Source organism: Schistocerca serialis, chromosome 1 (assembly GCF_023864345.2).
Source record: "Schistocerca serialis cubense isolate TAMUIC-IGC-003099 chromosome 1, iqSchSeri2.2, whole genome shotgun sequence".
NCBI classification, from domain to species: domain Eukaryota; kingdom Metazoa; phylum Arthropoda; class Insecta; order Orthoptera; family Acrididae; genus Schistocerca; species Schistocerca serialis.
In genome coordinates this window covers 172,878,601-172,896,026 of record NC_064638.1, presented here as the reverse complement: position 1 = coordinate 172,896,026, position 17,426 = coordinate 172,878,601, and the positions used below count along the sequence as shown (strand labels likewise).

General features: G+C 38.1%; 1 protein-coding gene across 3 annotated transcripts in view; it reads left to right on the top strand.

Annotated features, from left to right (window-relative positions):
• LOC126464854 (uncharacterized protein K02A2.6-like) overlaps positions 1 to 17,426 on the top strand; it is a 394,353-nt gene that overhangs the window by 344,930 nt on the left and 31,997 nt on the right. The gene's annotated exons all lie outside the window — the stretch shown is intronic.

The window sequence follows — 17,426 nt, the reverse complement described above, 5'->3', positions numbered from 1 at the left end:
AACATTACATTGTACTGTTTCATTTGTTTCGAAACAGTTACGTGTTTCAGTTTGCCCATCTCTACTGACCACAACCGCGTTCGCGTGTGCTCAAACAATAAGGCACCGTCGAACTCATTGTTGAGCTAAGAGATGCTGACTTAAAAGATAAGATATAACGTCGTTATAAGAAAAACATCAACAAAAGCAATACAAGAATAATAGAATAAAACCGACTTAAACCAGGTGATGCTAAAGTAATAAGATTAGTAAATGAGACACTAAAGTAGCAGATAAACTTTGTTATTTATGTAGCAAAGTAACTGAAAAGAGCAGAAGTAAAGATTATATAAAAACCATACTGGAAAACAAGAAACACTTTTCTGAAAAAGATTGATATGTGAGCATCAAATATAAATTTAAGTCTGAGGGGAAACCAAGAAACACTTTTCTGAAAAAGATTGATATGTGAGCATCAAATATAAATTTAAGTCTGAGGAAGTATTTTCTGAAAGTATTTCCCCGGAGTGCCCTCTTGTAAACAACAGCACAGACAAGAATAGAGTCCGCAGCTCGTGGTCGTGCGGTAGCGTTCTCGCTTCCCACGCCCGCGTTCCCGGGTTCGATTCCCGGCGGGGTCATGGATTTTCTCTGCCTCGTGATGACTGGGTGTTGTGTGCTGTCCTTGGGTTAGTTAGGTTTAGGTAGTTCTAAGTTCTAGGGGACTGATGAACATAGATCTTAAGTCCCATAGTGCTCAGAGCCATTTGAACAAGAATAGAATAGAAGCTACGGAAATTCGGTGCTACAGAACAATGTCGACGAAGATTACCAACATCCGCGAACATTTGTTCCCTGAGACAGAGGTAACACTGAGGACCTAGGAGGCCATCTGACTACAGAAGCCAGCACTGCTTTCGGAAGACGGCGGCATTGTTCAGAAACCTAAAGGCACTAGAGTACGGTTTGAGTTGAAGATAGCAAAACTGCGTTTTATCATACTTAATACGACGTCAGACAAATCCGTAATCGATTGAGCTGTCAGAAGTGGGTCTTCTGATAGCAGGTGATATCTCAAGGAAACACTGAAGTTTTTGCTCAAGGGCCTAAAGATCCGTATTAGACATTATTTAGTTCATAGCAAACCTGACACTTGTTCCTGTAGCCGAAATGCCTTCCTAGCACCCAAGTCTAAAGGTGGTCACATATGTAATGCAAGCTTAACGTCCTTTCACGGTGCTAATTTGCTTGCAAAATTACCGGTTTATGTTTCGGATGATGCAACACTCGCCCATTGTCCTGCTTCAGCCCTGTAACGGAAAAACAGAAACAAAGAAGATGTAAAACGTAGTGGAAATACTCGTTAACGAAACGCGGAATGTATCCAAGCTTTCAATCTACCTTCAATCTAATCTTTGTGTTGAAGAAATATCCTTCCGATAGGCACAATTGTCTCAGGATGACAGAAGAAACGTTTCTGAATTTACTGTCTGTAGTAAGTCCTTTGATTAAAGAACAGAATGGAATCGTGCGAGGCGGCTGGTCCCGGCGGAGGTTCGAGTCCTCCCTCGGGCATGGGTGTGTGTGTTTGCCCTTAGGAGTTAAGTCCCATAAGATTTCACACACAATCGTGCGAGAAGCAGTAACTTTGCCAGACAGACTGAAGGCAACAATGCAATTTCTTGCAACAATAAGAAATTATGAAGACTTTAAGTAAGCATCTATATTCTATACGGATATACTTACAGCGGCGGACTTTTGGCTGAAGTACCTCACCTGTAGCAAACCCAGATTCCTAAACATTCAATGATTTTTTTAATTTTTATATTCCTCCTGTAGTCGGCTCTCAAAGAATTTATGTCTTAGGGATGACTTATTTGCCAGGAGCAGGTTCAGTTGTTATCTACATTTCCTTTTTGAAGCATATCGTGTGATGCTTACTTCTGTGTCTGTAGTGACAGACTTTCGATTTACTGCTGTAAAGACAAGAGAAATTTTTCGTAGGCTCGAATACTCTCACAGAAATACGCAGCTGACTTGCTTCAAATCTCTGGACATTATGCCACTGCGAAGAACGATGCTTGCTTGTAAACACCCGCTCTATTCTTGTTGGTATACAAGCGGTTAGGCAGGTACTCGTTGGTATGGTTGCACGAGCTTGCGCTATTTAAAATGGATTAATCCTGCAAACGCAAATTTTTTTTATAGGCGGTCAAACATGTTTGATCACGTATACTTGTCAAGCAATGTGTTACGCCTATTGCATATCGAGAATTATTGCCAGTAGAATCCATATGTACCTTGAAACTGTATTCATTGTTCGTTTGTTTGTTGTTTGTGACAGAGCACGGCAGTACACTTTTTAAGACACTCAAGCGGAAAGGATACATTTCAAACCATAATCCAGCCATCCAGAATTGGGTTCCCCGTCATTTTACTGGCTCACCTGGGGCAGAAACATCCCAATATGCTAGCTAATTCCCGATCTCCGACGACCTCGATGTGGCGGAAACATTAAATTCATCAGCTGTACTTCTGAAACAGAGATTTCGCATTAATTCAAGATTCGCTTAAACTGGTGTCGAAACAGCCTGGAAACCAAAGTTTCACTGTCGGTCGTTAATCCCGAGCACAGATTCAACCCGAATCCGTCTCGCCAATCGATCGAGTTGGACATAGCTGCAGCGCATAAGAGACAGTATGTTTAACTTCAAGCGAAAGAAGCGACATAGCATTGTATTTCTGCAGGACACTAAAGGACATATTATCTCTGGAGACGCCTTTACTACAAGAAAACATTCTTCAGGGTGCGCTTTGTGAACTCAACATCAATTAACAGCATTATTGTCACAAAATCGTTACAACTTTCAAGGCAGTAAAGCAATATTGAAAGAAAAGATGAAAATATGCTCAACAATAATTTAAAAAAGCAGATGCAGATTGTTCTTCGTAATTCATAGCTTACCATGAAAAACTATAAATAACCAATAAAAACAAATAAAAATTATTTTCAAAACATTTAAAAAATAAATAAAATAGTATGGTTAAAACACAATATTAAGAAGAGACTATCGCCAACAGGCACAATAAAAAGACTGCCAAACAAGTAAGCTTTCAGTAAAAGGTCTTCTTCTGAATAACATTGCCAGTCTGGCCTCGGTAGCCAAAGACAGTGGCCATGCGTGTGTGAGCTACGTTTGCGTGAGAGTGTGTGTTTGTGTGTGTATGTGTGTGTGTGTGTGTGTGTGTGTGTGTTGTCTAATTCAGAAGAAGGCCTAGAGAGGAACCACTGGACACGTGATAAGAATAGGAAACTGAAAATAAGGCACAAATCACATCCCTATGATTATAAACAGATGATTTTAATGTCCTACAAGGAAACACTACAGACCTCCTAACAAGATGTATACAATTAAATAATGTTCCTTATATTATAGGCCCCTGATGATGTCTATTACACTGAACCGCCAAAGAAACTAGTATAGGCATGCGTATTCAAATATTGAGGTATGTAAACAGGCAGAATACGGCGCTGCGATCGGCATCGCCTGTATAAGACAACAAGTGTCTGGCGTAGTTGTTAGATATGTTACTGCTGCTACAATAGCATGTTATCAAGTTTTACGTGAGTTTGAACGTGGTGTTATAGTCGGCGCACGAGCGATGGGATACAGCATCTCCGACGAAGCGATTAAGTGGGGATTTTCCCGTACGACCATTTCACGAGTGTACCTGAATATCAGGAATCCGGTAAAACATCATATCTCCGACATCGCTGCGGCTACAAAAAGATGCTGCAAGAACGGGACCAACGACGACTGAAGGGAATCGTTCAATGCAACGGAAGTGCAACCCTTCCGCAAATTGCTGCAGATTTGAATGCTGGGCCATCAACAAATGTCAGCGTGCGAACCATTCAACGAAACAACATCGATATGGGCTTTCGGAGCCGAAGACCCACTCGTGTATCCTTGCTGACTGCACGACACATAGCTTTACGCCTCGCCTGGGACCGTCAACACCAACATTGGACTGTTGATGACTGGAAATATGTCACCCGGTCGGACGAGTCTCGTTTCATATTGTATCGAGTGGGTGGACGTGTATGGGTATGGAGACAACCTCATAAATCCATGGACGCTGCATGTCAATAGGTGGCGCAGACTGTGTAATTGTGTGGGGCGTGTGCAGTTGGAGTGATATGGGACTCCTAATACGTTTAGATACGACTCTGACAGGTGACACGTACGTAAGCATCCAGTCTGATCACTTGCATCCATTCATGTCCATTCCGACGAACTTGGGCAATTCCAGCAGGACAATTCGATACCCCACGCCAGAAATGCTACAGAGTGGCTTCAAGAACACTCTTCTGAGTTCCGTTGACCACCAGACTATCCAGACATGTACGTTATTGAGCATATCTGGGACGCCTTGCAACGCGCTGTCCAGAAGCGATCCCCACCCCCTCGTACTCTTACGTATTTATGTACAGCCCTGCAGGATTCATGGCGTCAATTCCCTCCAACACTACGAGAACTTCAGACATTAGTCGTGTGTTGCGGCTCTTCCGTGTGCTCGGGGAGGCCCTACACGGTATTGGGCAGGTGTACCGGGTTTTTTGGCTCTTCATTGTATGTGCAGGTTAAAGATGTTTGGTTATAAACGAAATAAACTTTCGGGTACAAAATACAGATTTGTTCCTATCTACATGATAAGCATAACTGAAGTAGCAACTGAGCGAAAGAATTGCAGGAAATATTAACAAAGAACACTATAAATTAAACAGTGGCAAGCCACCAGATATCCCAGCTATGGATGTTCGGTTTGACGTCGGACTATGCATTAAATGGTGTAACCTCCCCACCGAAATTTTAAAAGAAATAAGACAATACTTAATACAAATGGGAGCCGAGTGTAACCTCCCCACAAAAATTTACAAGACAGAAATATTATTTATGAATGCCAATGGACATTGCGCTATGCGTAACCTGCCCACAATGAAATGTACTGACAATGGCAACAAAAATGTGAAATTCGCAATCTGACTCAAATATAAATTCTTCACAAAAAATTAAAGTCCATTCAGTGATAAGAAAATTCAATTAAACCGAAATATCGGTCTTTGGCCCTGTGTAAAACAATCAGAATTAAAGTCTTACCTCAGAATAACTGGATGTCAAATTTCTGCTCTTATTTCTGCGCACGGCTTGGAGGAACTGCATTGCAAATAATAATATTCCTTTTTTTTGTAATTTTACTGAAAATTTTCTTTAAAAGAAGTGGAATGAAATGGGAAGTGCAACGAAATCTTTAGTTCAATAAAAAATAAAATTTTTGAAAAAATGCTTTTGAAATTAAAAATTATTATTGGGGCACTTGTTAGAGAATAATTACAATAAATAAATTTTTACATTATCTAATGATTATATTAATTAACAGTATACCTCATTCAGCATCTTGACCAGTGTTGCCGACCGCCTACATCACACAACCGCACTGGGCTGCTACTACTGACCGACCGCTCTGCATGACGACTTTTAGCGTACTGCACTGCACGACTACTACTGACAGAGTACTGCTCGCAACGAAACCGAGCTACAGACTCGCAACGACTGCTAGAGTACTGCTCTGCATAGCGACAACTAGCGAACTGCTCGCAACACTCGCGCGGTCAAGCGCAAACTCTCTGGTCACAGATGCTACAATGCCTCGCCATCGCTGCTATGTTACATACGTGTTTCATAACCCTCCACTGGGGGGGGCAAAAATTTGGCAGCGATGGTGAGTCATTTGGACTTGCCAAGCGCGGCAAAATTTTTCTTTAATTAACCAAATCCTACAACTTACAGAATATTTAAATGTTGTGCACACGCACTAAGTACAATATATATCAGACAAAGACAAAATGTGAATACAAAACATAGTAGCAAATCAGAAAAATGTATATACAAATTTTTTTACAGATAACAAAGTGCACAGGCACTGAAGTTCAGTAAAAAACATATTAACACCTAACATAAGTGCACATGCACTGTAGTTCAGAAAATAAAAAAATGTATATACAATATAAAAGACAAGAGTGTACATATACTGTACTTCAGAACAAATCGAAAAATGTCTTTAGCATTTTCGCAATAAATAAACATAATGGCAAGAAAATCATGTCCAAAGTGCACATGCACTGAAGAATGTCTTTAGCATTTTCACTACAAATAAACATAATGGCAAACATCATGTCGACCAGTGACATAAGTGTACTCGCACTGGTGTTCAGCGAATCGAAAAAAAATGTATAACCTACGAACAGAAATGATGTTACCAAAAAAAAAAAAAAAATGATTTTCATTATGTGACAAGAATTAGGATAGGAAAGGGAAGGATTGCATCATGGTTGTAGCACTTTAGATTGCACACAGCTGTTCTGAAAGTCCATATCTTTCCACAGAAGTACAACACCAAGTGACACAACTTGAAGTTCTTTTCCCATCAGAATTTATCAGTGTAGCCAAGACACTGAACTGTCGTAGTAATGTTCCATGTTTTCATTTTGGCAGTACATTAGGTACACCAAACAGTGGGACCATAATAATGTCTTCATCGCTCACGGTGGTGGACAGCATGTCGTGTCAACACCACGCTCTTACAAGGCACACCAACGTAGAATTAGTGCAAAAACCAAATATAGTGCTCCATGATCACTAGGATAAACAGGACAAATGGACATTGCAGTAATTTAGGGTAGTCAGCTTATGAGGTGAAGGACATCAAGTCACATAATATTGACAATTACAGACTTAATTAGTAGTTTGTGGCATTCATAGCCCAGTTATTGAACATTTCTGTACCAAGTATGTAGTATTACAGAAAAATGTTCATTAATTGTTTTACATAGAATCAGTAGCCTTCTTTTCCTGGTTACAAAGCATTATGAAATAATCGCATTCTTTTTTGTCACAGAGTATAATTAAGAATCATTAACCTTCTCCTAATTACAGTTAATTAATCATTTATCATTAATTAATCATTTGTCTAATTACAGTTAATTAATTAATCATTTGTCATTCCAATATAGTAAGAATTATTAGCCTTAATTAATTACAAAGCATTATTAAACAGTACCATAGTTAATTAATCATGTGTCATTACAATCTATTAAGAATCACTAGCTGGCATCATGGGTAATCGTATTACAATAAACAGTGGCGGTCCTTGGCCAGTTACAAAGTATATTTAGTAAGACAGAATAATGTTCATCAGAAGCCTTAATTGAAAAGGAGAGTCAATTATTGGCCTAGCATTAACATAATACATTGAGTGATACAAATTATTGGCACTCATTGGCCATTAACCAAAACATGAAAACTCAACATGGGAAAAAGAAAAAAAAAAAAGAAAAAAAAGGGCTAATTAATGGCATAATTAATAACAATTCTTCAAGTGACATTAATTATTGGCATTCAGAGGCCAGCAAGTATTGAATAGAATCATCATTTAGTATTATTCAGATTATTACGAAGTCATTATTAAAAATCAGTTAATTACAGTCATAGCATTAATAATCACAGGCATTATAAGTAGTCTCATTACCATAAACAGTGTTCCTCCTTCAGTAGTATTCAGATCATTACAAAGTCATTATTAAAATCAGTTAATTACAGTCAAATCATTAATAATCACAGGCATTATAAGTAGTATCATTACAATAAACAGTGTTCCTCCTTCAGTAGTATTCAGATCATTACAAAGTCATTATTAAAATCAGTTAATTACAATCATAGCATTAATAATCGTGGGCATTATAAGTAGTCTCATTACAATAAACAGTGGCAGTTATTAGCTAGTGACAAAGCATTATTTTATATATATATATATTTTTTTTGTCTCATTAGGAAGTCATTACTCAAGTGACATACTATTCAGAGTTGATCAGTATTATTCAGAATTATCATAAACTAGTGACATTATGTGGGACTGGTAATACCTCTTTTAGCAATGCATTGCGTTGGGATCGATAATTAATTGGTGAGGCATAACACTATTTGCTTTTGACCTATTGCTGCAAATGAGGATAGGTAACGTCATTCGTCATGAGTCAGCTGTAGCAAGATTATGTAACAAGGCAGTATGTGTGATCACATTTATAAATGATAAACACAAATGGGTAAAAATATAAAAATGTAAGTACTAGAACAGGTATAATAAGTAACAGGTTTAGTAAGTATCATGAAAAACTTCTCCTGGAAAAATTACAAAATGGATTATTAACCTGAAAGAAGAAACGCACACTATGCTGAAAAGTAGTGAACTTCGAATTAACAGGTAGTGAAATGTGTATAAAATGTGTTCCATAGCTGTCCTTTCCAAAACTTTCCGTCATCCTACTATGCAATATAACACCTGCTGTCAAAGCAAACTGCAACAAATACTTAAATAACTACATAACATAAATACATAACTTCAACATTATCCTCATCTGTAAAGAAAACTTCATTATCCATATCATTATAACTTCACTATTATCATCATCTGTAAAGAAAAACTTCATTATTCATAACATCATATCCTTCATCATTATTCATCAGTATTCATTATCATCTGCAAAAAATCACTTCATTACTCATTACATAACTATTCCTTATCTCTAGCATATTTCATCACTAAAACTAAGATGTGTAGTTCTCTCTGACAGCCTGCATCAATCACCTTGTATTCTGAAAGAAAAAATTAGTTAAGACTGCTATTCTGTGATGAGTATAGTATAGTCTTGTTAATGCTTGTTAATCCTGATCCATTTACTCTTCCCCATAAAGTTATTGCATCTTCTTTCGTTTATTCCGTAGGTGAAATTCCCATTTATGTTAAATTTATTTCTTAGAATCATCATTCCTTTCTGAAATTGATGAACAAAGATTAATGTCTTGCATATAAATCATATACCCACTAAATAATGACTGGTTTATGGTAACATAATTAACCGTACAGCATAACATGACAGAAAACGTAATATGTCAAAGGCATTGACAGTGTTCAGAGGCAAAATGTACAGATAATATTACAATGCAGCAGCAAAAGGAAAAATGTAAAACAGTCACGATGTTGAGATATCATAGGGCAAAAAAAAAAAAAAAAGAGAAAGTCAAAGTCGACTGGTGTGTGTTATATCTTAACTATTTCACAGTGCATATAAACAAAACTGGAATACAATCATACATAAAAAGACAAAATGTGACGTTCGTTGTGTTCAGCTTGTATGTAGTGTAGTTAATCGAGGCGAGAATTAAAGACTTTAATGAAAAAATGTAATGAAATTAACACGTCATTAGCTAACATTGCATAATTAGTCATAAAGTACGTAAGTTCATCTGGAAAAATATGCACGGTCTGATGTGTAACGACAAGAAAAGCGACCTGCTAACCTTACCTTGCCGGGCACCTGCCAAGATAAAATACGATAATCATCAGTAATTAGTCAGGTGAAATAATTGCATTAATAAATGGCATCATAGTGTGTTGAATCATACAGTGGTTTCACTCAATAAACGGTTTAATGTTTGATATATGGTGATTGCCTTTCGATTTTCTAGTTCTCAAAGTTTCGACGTGTACAACATTGGGGTGAGGGATGCTGCGAATCCGATATGGACCTGCGTATAGAAGTTCAAATTTACTGCACTTACCTTTTAATTTGCTGGATAAATAGTGTGTACGTACTAATATCTTCTGTCCAACGTGAAAGTCGCGGCGTGTACAAACCTGTTTTTGCTGTCTTCTCCGGCGCTCTGCGGCACGTTTGATGTTCTTCAGCGCAATGTCAATTATTTCGTGGTGTCTTAGTCGCCTACATTTGGGTAATTTTACTAATTCTTTAATTTTGTTCGGTGGTTCAACGTTTTTCAGTATAACAGTCGGAGATAGCTTAGTGGATTCATTTGGAATGGAATTAATTACATCTTGGAATGAGAGTATGTGTGTATCCCAATCAATATGTCTTTTGTGGCAGTATATTCTACACAGTTTACCAATTTCCTTCATTAATCTTTCACAGGGGTTCGAAGAAGCGTGGTACTTGGATATATAGATCGGAGAAATGTTTCTAGCTCGTAACATGCGTGTCCATACGCTACTACGAAATTGTGATCCATTGTCAGAAATTACTTTCATCACATGCCCTACATGAAATAGAAAATGTTTTACAAATGCTTTAGAAACAGTTTTAGCAGTAGCTTTGCGTAACGGAGTGAAAGTAACAAATTTTGAAGTGAGCTCAACAGCGACAAAAATGTAGCAAAAACCTCTGTTAGTTCTCGGAACCGGACCAAAAATATCTACTGCGGCCATATGTCTTAATTTAACAGGTATAATGGGATATAATGGAGGAATATGTGAAGTGGTGTTTGATTTAGCTTTCTGGCAAATTTTACAAGACGCTAAAACTCGTCGTATACGTTTCTCCATGTTGGAAAAATAACAGTTCTGTCTCAGTATAAGAAAACATTTTCGTGCTCCGTAATGTGCGTAGCTTAAATGAGTGTACCAAATTAATTTGTTGACCAGTTCGTCAGGAATGCATAATAACCAATTGTTGCTGTCAGGATGAGAGCGGCGAAACAGAACGTCATTGCGTACAGTGTAATGGTTTCTAATCGTAACATTTTTTTTATCTTGCCAAAGGTGTTTAATTTCTTTCCACACATTGTCTTTATTTTGCTCCTTTGCTATGTCCTGTAATGACGATGAAATAAAGTTTTCAAATGCAACTTGCTGAATGTACATGACACTGAAATTTGTTTTGCAGAAGTTGGTTGCTACGTCTTGCTGATTGTTGCCGAGAGAACGCGATAGTGCGTCTGCTATAACATTTTGTGTGCCGGGAATGTGAACAATCGTAAAATTAAATTCTTGCAAATAAAGTTTCCATCTGCTTAATCTGTCGTGAGTAAATTTAGCTGAGAGTAAAAATTGTATCGCTCTGTGGTCTGTGTAAACGGTGGTATGTCTGCCATAAAGAAAGTGCCGAAATCTCGTAAAAGCCCATACAACACATAATGTTTCAAGTTCTGTAACGGAGTAATTTCGTTCAGCAGGTGACAAAATGCGACTTGCAAATGCGATGTTTTTAATTACTGTTGAGCCTTCTTCTTCAATTTCCTGGAAAATGTGTACGCCTAAAGCGGTATTGGAACTGTCGGTGGCAATGGAAAAATTTCTGGTAAGATCTGGGTGCGATAAAAGTGGAGCATTCAACAAAGCATGTTTCAGGTTCACAAATTCAGAATGTGCTTGCTTATCGCAAGACCAAATAGTGTTTTTACCTGTTAATTGGCATAGTCTAGGCCTGTCTAAAGCGGAGTGATGAATAAATTTACGAAAAAAGTTAATTAAGCCCAAAAAACTGCGTAATTGCTTCTTCGTCGTAGGAACAGTAATGTCACGTAGAGCTTGAAGTTTTTCCGGATCAGGTGCAATGCCTTCTGCTGAAATTACGTGTCCAAGAAATTTTATGGAAGTTTTGCCAAAGTGCGATTTACTAAGATTAACTGTAAGTCCTTGTGCATGAAAAGTCTGTAACAGTTGTTCAAGAATCAGATTGTGTTCAGACCAGTTAGCTTCTGCGATAAGAATATCGTCTACGTACGTAGTAATTCTGTCTTTAAGTTCTGTCGGAAGTATAGTGTTCAAACCGCGAATAAAAGCTGCAGAAGAAATAGTTAAGCCGAACGGTAGTTTGCAAAATTGATAACAGTCGCCGAAACAGAGAAAAGCTGTATATTTTCTACAATTTGGATGAAGTTGAATTTGCCAAAATCCCGATTTCAAATCTAGTGTAGAATAAATAGCTGTACCATGAAATTTCTGTAAAAGTTCCTCTAGTGTCTGTGGTCGATCTGTTTCATTAATAATAATGTCATTAATGTGACGTGAATCAAGTACAAGGCGAAGTGAGCCATCTTTTTTCTTAACAATATGTAGCGGGTTTATGTACGGACTAACTGCTGGTTCTATAATTCCTTGGTCGAGCATATCCTGCAATTCTTTTTTAACCTGTTCTCTGTGAATGTATGGAATAGGATAATGCTTTGCTTTAAATGTGTCGTGCGGTTTGACTTGAAATTCATACATAAAGCCGGACATAGTACCAGGAATGTTGTCAAAAACTGGAGCTTGCTGTAAAAGAATTTTGTGTAATTGCGTTCGTTCGTCGTCTGTAGTTGCACTGCTTTGTCTAACTTTATCGGAAATCATTTGTATTACCTCGTAGTCCATTTCGTCTGGAGTATTATAGTTGTGTACGTACGTATCCGTTAACAATGTGGGATTACAGTCTATGTCACGTGTTGCGGAAATGACCTCTGTGCGGTTGATTGTTTGTTCTTCCGCAGATAATGAGTGCTGAAATTCTAAAGCAAGTTGTACATTTTCATCCTTTAACATTAAATAAGAATTCTGAAAATCAATGACTGCGTCGTGTTGTACCAGAAAATTCGTACCTAAAATAACGTCTGTTGTCAATAAAGGCACAATCCAAAAATTAGAGTGAAAAGTATGACCTCCAATACAAAATGATAAATGCGTCTGTAATTTAACGTCTACACCTTTACTCGATACTGCTCCTTTCACTTTTGTTTTGCCTAAAGGTAACGTCGGATAAGTATTCTCTTTGTTGCACTCGTTGAAAGTCTCCTCATTAATTACTGATATAGGTGATCCGGAATCGATTACTGCTGAAAATTTCGATGAACCAATTTTAATTTCGATAACAGGATGTGAAATGGTTTTCTGAATAACTGGTCTTTCCTGTAAAAGAGTGTCTCTGATGTCGTCAAAAGTAATTACATTTTCGTGAACAACATTTTGCGTGTCTAAGGTAGTGCTTGTATTATTGCAAGATGCGTCCTGTACATTATCTAGTCAGATTCTATCTGACGTGTTATTATTATTAGGAGGATTCTGTGGCATTTCGACTATTTGAACTGTTCTATTACTTCTTCCAGACGTGTTACGCTCTGGATGGTACCTACTGTCGGGTTCATTCATGAGAATATGTTCTTGCGTATGATTTTGCTGTTGGTGAGACCGACTGTTATTATATGTACGCTGGTAATTGTGCTCATCGTTTTTACGTCTGTCGTAATAGTCATTCCTATACGGTGTATTGCGATGGGAATTGAAATACTGTCTTCTTTGTACATAGTTGTTTCTCTGCTCCCGTGCGTTACTATTTGTTGGACCAGGGGCTATACGTCCACGCGGCGAAACATTAAAGCCTGGTTGACCTTGTGTATTCCATTGTTGGTTAGGTATGTTAACCGGCTGGTTTTGATGTTGTTGTTGTGAAACACCTCTATTGTTACTAAAGTGTTGTTCCTGTTGCTGAAAATTTTGACGGTATTGATAATTAGAATTTTGCCTGTTATTAAAGTTTTGGTAGTTGTCGTTCCTTAAACGTCTGTTATCTTTCCGATTGGAATTACGTCCCTGATCATAATTGCTGTACTTTTGTTGACCTTGGTTATTATACGAAAAGTTTTTGTTTACAAAAGAATAATCAGATTGCTGTACTTCCAAGAGCTGTAAAAGATCTCTGAATGCTGAAATGTTTTCTTTTTACTGACCCGTTAGAAGTGACACTCGTAATGACCGTGGTAATTTGGAAATGAATAACTGTATAAGTGCGGATTCACTGTACGGTTCACTCAGGTATTGGTTTTGTTGTACCATGTGCTCAAAAAATTGCGTCACACTGGGAAAATTTGAGTTCTCGTAATTCGGCAAACTAATTAGTTGGTCTTTAATTCCGCGCTGTGTCGTCTTCGACCAGTACGCTGACAGAAAAGCATTCTGAAATTCCTCTACTGAGTAGCATTGCCTCGCGATCGGTCTCATACGAGTTGCCGGTTCGCCTTCCAAAAAACTGCAAATAAATTCAAGTTTGTGTGTTACCGGCCAATTCGGTGGAAGAGCAAAGCTAAATTGTTGAATCCAATCCAGTGGGTGAATCTGCGTTCTATCGTTTTTAAAAACTTTAAACTTTCTCACTGACAGAAAATGTTTGTAGTCGAAATTATCATCTCTGTGTGATGGAACAGGTTCAGGGTCGTAAGAGAATCTATTGAACTGTGGTTGATCGGAATCTAAGTCCCGTACTCTCTGTAGATTACCCAAATTATACGCGCTGCGTGAGTCTGACACATGTTCATAAAGTGGCGTCTGTTGTGGCATGTTATTAACTGAAATGTTTTTCATCTCTGTTACTTCTTGTTGTAAATTTGATAACTTCCTACGTAACGTGTTGTTAGATGAATCGATCTCATTAATTGTCTGCTGTAAATTTTGAAATTCAGGTGTTTGGATAAATGAAACCGGTGCAGTATCGTCTGATTTATTGTCATTAGTATTTTCGATAACATCAATACGACTGGCCAATTCATCATATTTTTCAGTCAGTATTTTAACCTGATCATCGGTTTTAGAATCAGACGCATTAATCTGTTTTTGCAACTTGCGCGTAGTTTCGCTCAGTTTTTTAACATCAGCTTTGATAACATCACAATCCTGTGTTAGATCTAATTGTTCGAATCTATCTGTCACTGTTTGAATATTTACTGTGTGTGTATCTGTTTTTGATTTAAGGTCAGAAATTTCATCCCGTAATTCCGCGTTCAATTGTTCTATGGTATTAATTTTGTCGGACACTGTAGTAATATTATTGTCTACATACGTCTTCGCTTTCGCGAATATTTTACGTTTGTCCTCTTGTCTTTGTGCAGTGATTGTTTCCATGACTTGTCGTTTTACTTTGTTTTGATCCTGAATAAATCTGCGGAAACGCGTATCACTGTTCTGTATGTGCTGATTAAAGCGCTCGTTAATCTGAGTGTTCTGCTGTTCGAATTTCGCGTCTATCTTTGCGTCCATAGTGCGCGAAAGTTCTACCGTCATTGCTCTAAACTCGTCCCGTAATTGTGCAGCTTTTTCAGAGCATTGTTTAGCGACTCCGCTAATTTCGTCTCTGAGTGTATCTGTTGCGGCTGTTTGCATTTCTCTTAATTCCTGCGCAACAGACTTAATTTCTTCGCTATTTTTTTTTGAACAAGCCTCAATTTCCACGCGCAACTGTTCCTTAGTGTCATGGCATTGCGCGGCAACGGCTCTAATTTGTTCGCCAAGCTGTCTGTAATTGTCGTCTAATTTTTCATTCTGTTGTCTGACCTGTTCACTAAGTTGTTTGAGATTTTCGTCATTATTGTCAAGTTTCTCATTTAAGTGTTTGTTATCTTCCCTAAGTTGTTTGACCTGTTCATTAAGTTGTTGTTTGAGATCCGCATTATTATTGTCTTGTTTTTCATTAATTTTATTAAATTTTTCATTAAACTGTTTGAAATTTTGCCGCAAAAATGCCATAATTGGATCCGATTCAAAATTAGCATTTCTATTCTCTGTGCTATTCAATGGTCGATCTGGAATTGTCTCGTTTTGCGTGACCATTTGGTCATTCTGTAATTTACAAAACGGTTTGCCAGTTAAACATACACTGTCAGTCCCTATTTCGGAATTAAATAAATCCGTCATACTTTCACTACACTGACCATTTTCATTCGAAAAATTTGTTTGTATGTTACTTGAATTTTCCAAATCGGGTGTGTTAAGCTCGGCAGCGCTCATTGCAATAGAGCGTCCCGCGTCATCGATTGTCGTCAAATCAACAGAGGACATAACCGAGTTCGTTTGTTCATCATTAAGACAAAAGTCATCATTAATGGTTGTAATGCACTGATTGTTAGTGAACGCAGGATTGTCATCATCACACTGCGTGTCATAATTACTATCGGTCACGCTGTTTAAGTCGGTAATTTCATTCAAAATACCTCGCGATACACTATTCACAGTCTTTCGCGGCATTTTTACAATAGTCACAATTTTTCAGAAAATAAATAAGCACAATGCAAAAGCAACACACAAATACAACAGAGCAACGAATTGCCGTTGACCTGTAGAAAGAAAGTCACAAGATTAGTAAAAGCGTTGCGCCAAATCCTAATTATATCTAAGCAAATAAGAGCAGATATCTGACTGTTCCTCAAAAGACTGTCAACGAAATACGATCCTGGACTGGGTGTCGCCAAGTGTAACCTCCCCACCGTAATTTTAAAGGAAAATGACAATACTTAATACAAATGGGAGCCGAGTGTAACCTCCCCACAAAAATTTACAAGACAGAAATATTATTTATGAATGCCAATGGACATTGCGCTATGCGTAACCTGCCCACAATGAAATGTACTGACAATGGCAACAAAAATGTGAAATTCGCAATCTGACTCAAATATAAATTCTTCACAAAAAATTAAAGTCCATTCAGTGATAAGAAAATTCAATTAAACCGAAATATCGGTCTTTGGCCCTGTGTAAAACAATCAGAATTAAAGTCTTACCTCAGAATAACTGGATGTCAAATTTCTGCTCTTATTTCTGCGCACAGCTTGGAGGAACTGCATTGCAAATAATAATATTCCTTTTTTTTTGTAATTTTACTGAAAATTTTCTTTAAAAGAAGTGGAATGAAATGGGAAGTGCAACGAAATCTTTAGTTCAATAAAAAATAAAATTTTTGAAAAAATGCTTTTGAAATTAAAAATTATTATTGGGGCACTTGTTGGAGAATAATTACAATAAATAAATTTTTACATTATCTAATGATTATATTAATTAACAGTATACCTCATTCAGCATCTTGACCAGTGTTGCCGACCGCCTACATCACACAACCGCACTGGGCTGCTACTACTGACCGACCGCTCTGCATGACGACTATTAGCGTACTGCACTGCACGACTACTACTGACAGAGTACTGCTCGCAACTAAACCGAGCTACAGACTCGCAACGACTGCTAGAGTACTGCTCTGCATAGCGACAACTAGCGAACTGCTCGCAACACTCGCGCGGTCAAGCGCAAACTCTCTGGTCACAGATGCTACAATGCCTCGCCATCGCTGCTATGTTACATACGTGTTTCAATGGTTCAAATGGCTCTGAGAACTATGGGACTTAACTTCTGTGGTCATTAGTCCCCTAGAACTTAGAACTACTTAAACCTAACTAACCTAAGGACATCACTCACATCCATGCCCGAGGCAGGATTCGAACCTGCGACCGTAGCAGTCGCGCGGTTCCGGACTGAGCGCCTTAACCGCGAGACCACCGCGGCCGGCCTATGCATTAAAGGATATCGAATTAGAGATAACTGTTAGGTATGAAATAGAGTTCTCGTGTCAACACGGGGAACGAAATACTTCGAAGTGTCATGTGACTGAGATGTCACGTCACCGTGACGGTCGTCCCCGGGACGCGAGCGACGTCAGCGCGTTTGATCATGGATGCCCGGCGTAATAGTGGTAGTTCAAATGTGTGTGAAATCTTATGGGACTTAACTGCTAATGTCAT